Genomic DNA, 4446 nt, shown 5'->3' on the forward strand with positions numbered 1-4446 from the left:
ATGCAAGTACTGTTCATTAGAGAAAGTGTTGTTAGACACATACATCAAAATTTAAATCTTATAGTTGTCTTAGTGTATTACTCACGACAAACTTCCAGTGGCTGCGGTGCACATTCACACAATGCCATCATAGTGGTCAAAGTTCACCTAAAATACGAGATATTAATAGGATATTAAGTTTTGCAGTGTCATTATAGGTCCGTTTTCTTAAATTTACCAATGGGGCTGATACAGCCATTATTTCATTATTTTGTTGAGTTTAATCATACTTACATTTCTTAAACTTTGTCTCAAAACTTGCTGGGTTTTTCCAAACAGAATAACACCCACAACAAAGTGGTCTAGCAGGTACAGTCGTTTTGTACCCATCTTCTTCAGAATGGTGTGAAAGAAGAAATCTATTGTCTGAAAGACAAAACTCCAATTACAAAAAAACTAAAAGTTGTTGGTTATGCTGTGAGAAGTTACTTTAACATGTAATGGGATTAATATTCTTTTACCTCGCCATCAAGGAGATTGTGAAGTCTCAGTGAGAGGAAATCTTTGTGTCGTAGACAGATTTAATGGCTGCAACAACAATATCTGTTTCTCTCCTTTTCCACAGTGTGTTTACCTACAGCAGTGTTTCTCAATTCTGGTCCTCATGACCCACTGCCCTGCACGTTTTCGATGTTTCCCTCCTCCACCACACCTGAGTCAAATTAATGGCTCCTTATCAGGCCACTGCAGAGCTTGATGATGAGCTGATCATTTGAATCAGGTGTGGTGAAGGAGGGAAACATCAAAAACATGCAGGGCAGTGGGTCATGAGGACCGGAATTGAGAAACACTGACCTACAGTATAAAAGAAAAGAAAATACTTATTACATCTTATTTTTTCACATGCAGCACATAAATTTATTGGGAGCAGAGATCAAAACAATACACTGGCTAGTAGCTGTCTACTTGAGCTCTGAATGTTTTAAGTTCACAGTGATTTATCACATACCTCAGAACGTAGTCTATCAGCACTGGTCTGAAGTTTGGTGGCATCTCCTTCTGCAGCCTTTTCCAGGGTTCCATCAGGAATAAGAGATGATTTCAAGACATTGCTCAGCAGGCCCGATTCACTTTAGTGAACATTTCCTTGTATGAGACCTTCCTTTTTCTTCGAGCTGGCTTACCGTTGCCTTTTCTTGAGTCCTGTCAGAGTTGGAGGAAGGGTCTAAGGCCTTGTTTGAGTTTATTGTTCCGTTTTTATGATAATCACCTTTGATATGGCCTTTCCTCTTCTTTTTCAATTTTTCATCTATCTTATCAGTCCACTCTTCATTTACTTCTTCTTGTCCCCTCAGGTTTTTCTTGTTTATGTCAACAGCTGGTTGTGTCAGATCTCCTAGCATGATTCACAATGGGAATATGGGCATGTAATTATCCAGTAGGACTTTAACAATGCCAGGACAGTAATAGAGGTTGTCATATAATGGCTCTTCTGAGGACTGTTCTGCATCAATCTTCTCCTTTGCATCATTACATGCATGTCGAAAATCAGCAGAAAATGGAGAGCTGCCTGCAATCGTCTGAGATTGACAAAATGCATCCTCATGGTTCATAATTACTTCAGAGTCTGATGACACTGTGTGTTCACACTTTGAGTGTTGATGTTTATGTTTATGTATTTAGCAGATGCTTTTATCCAAAGCGACTTACAGGTTGGCAGGTAGGGTAAGGGGGTCTACTAAAGGACACTAAAGGACACTAAGGACACTAAAGGTACTAGAGGTAGTACCTTTCATGCAGGTGTAGCGAACTCAAGTGTGGAATTTAATACAAACTTAAGATTTTAAATGACTGCAACATTCTTTTGTGGGGATGGTCAATGTGGAAATACCAGATGGGGATTTCTACATCAAAGAAGAGAAATTTACAACAACCTTTGCCCACAAAAGCATTTTGGGGGACTTTTCTCAGCCCCTCTTTCCACAGACCTGTGCCATAAATTTAGGTAAATGCATTAATAGCTTAGTGCTAACGAAGCTGAACAAACAACGGACCCTTTCAGGAGAGTATTGGGTAAAACCAGAACAGGACCCTTCCGACCCTATATGGTTCAAAGTAAACAATGGTGACAGTTTGCCCTGACTCTGATTCAAGCCAGAGACAGTCGCAGCATGGACCTCTCAAAAGGATCTCACCCAGAATCACTTTTTAGCTGAATCTTGAAACTGTATTAAATGTGCTTTGTATCTTTGTACAAGTTCTTTCATGTTCTCAGTGATATCACAAGCTGCATTTTAATACCTTTTTCATGATCGTACGTGGAACGATACGGAAGATATTATTATTTTGGAAAATGACTAATCAGCTTATGGAGCCACATTGCCCCCGAGTGGTTCATAGTCCTGAATAGTTAAACCCAAACTAATCAACAACTTGCATATGACATGTGACATTTATATGGAATAATGCAACTGTTAACCAATAATCAGCTGTTTCTTATTGTATTCCGTGTTTAACACAGGAAAATAACATTGTTTGGTTCGTTATTCATACTTCATAACTCTACATATATCCATCTGAATTTTAAGACTCATAACCATCATGTTATGTTATGTTGTTTTTGATGTCTTTATATCCTAAGTTTATGCTATATCTTTATCCTTTATATCTTAACAAGTTATGGTGTTTTAGAATCCTCTGAACAAATGTTTCTGAGACGGAGGAATGCAGGAGTCGAATTCCTTTGACGCAAACCTCTTTGCAGGTCGCCTTACAAAACACACCCAGGCAGACGTCACAACAGTTTCAGGCATACCATGGGCTGAAAGTGTAGCGTGGGCCTACGTCATGCCCCGCCTCCGTAAATCAAACTCCGGAAACCGCGAGGAAAAGTCAGTTATTGCCCAGTCATGGCATAAGTTGTTGCCCAGTTATCGCATCAGTTCTTGAACAGGATATGGACGGAATATTGTAAGAGAATATTGAAGGTCCAGATCAGTAGAGAAGATGAAGAGCAGAGAGCTCTAATTCATGGAATGAGAGTCTGGCGGAGAGTCTTTGAAAATGGCAGGAGAGGAAGATGAGATGGAAGAAGAAGGTCTGAACAAAGACAGAAAGAGAAGAATGTAGCAGAAAGATAAATTTTTGCGTTTTTGTTCGTTCGTCATCCTGCCTCCTCTCTGTAGCACGTTTTAAACTCTGCTGCTGCAGCATCCTCACCTATTTTTGATCAGAAAAAGGAGCCGGCGTTCAGCTTGTCAACCTTTTTGGTCAATCTTTGGTGAATTTAAGTTCACCTCATCAGAGTTGGTCAGCAACCAAAACTAACTCGACCCTTGGATAGTTTTATCATTATTTGCGGTGAATTCAGACACCCCACCCGCTCGTCTTCAAGCTACCAGAAGGAAGGCTTATTCTCCGGTCCCTGAAAGTCAACCACAACGAAGGCCGCGAGACGCGGAACCGAGACAGAGACCCAGTGGGACCCGCTGGCGATGACCTGTGGTTCAGAGCTGACCTAACCGTAAGATCTGCCCTGTTCTTACATTTCAGACGGTATGCGGTGGGTGTCGAGAGAATTTGCTGTTAAAATGATAAACTAACCCGAGTTGATAGCCTTTGAATTCAAATAGTAACAAAGCTCGACTATTTGAATGATTCCGGTATCCATCCATCCCCTCCCCTTAGTTCTTTTCAATTCACTAAGTGTTTCTTATATAATCATCCATATTCAAAGCATTTCTCCTGTTGTCTTAAGGTTCATGTCTTTGGTCATATCATTGTAATAAATGGTTCATATATATATATACATATATAAAATCAACCGGCTTTTGTGTATGTGTTCTTTATGTATGTGTAAGTCCAACAAAACGAGAATTCACGAGTAGCGACTATATGAGACTGAAATTTATTAGTTATTAATTAATAATCGATTATTAATTTAACATACCAGAATCGTAAGATTCTGTCTTTTTCCTTCGATTGAAGGTGGTGCCCTAAAACAAGGTTAAATAAGGCTTATTCAGATAGTGAGAACTTTGGGATAAATCCTTATATCTGATCACATCACGCTACGTGTGTCCGCTATAAATGTATATTGTTGGTGCCTTGTCTGCCAGCGATATATAATTTGGCTACACAGGGGAATCAGGTTGAATCACTCTTTGAAGTCTTTGTAAATTCTCCTCCACAACTTCACTGCAATTCTTGCTGAGCAATATGATGCAGAGACACCGGAAGATGTTCGCACTGTCTTGCAAGGTTCAACTGTTCTGCAGTCTGGCAAACACATAGGTCAGAAATTCTTTGTGACCTTTGTCAGTCACATTCTTGTCTATGATCTGAGACACTGCTTTTAAGATATGGGCTGAGCAGAGGTGTATAATTGTGATGGACTTCCACTCCTGCTTGCCATGGCGGACAGCAAAGCTTCTGTCAAGATATGACATGATAGACTCTCTGTTGAAT

Source organism: Leuresthes tenuis, unplaced genomic scaffold (assembly GCF_036924035.1).
Source record: "Leuresthes tenuis unplaced genomic scaffold, fLeuTen1.0.hap1 SCAF_7, whole genome shotgun sequence".
NCBI classification, from domain to species: domain Eukaryota; kingdom Metazoa; phylum Chordata; class Actinopteri; order Atheriniformes; family Atherinopsidae; genus Leuresthes; species Leuresthes tenuis.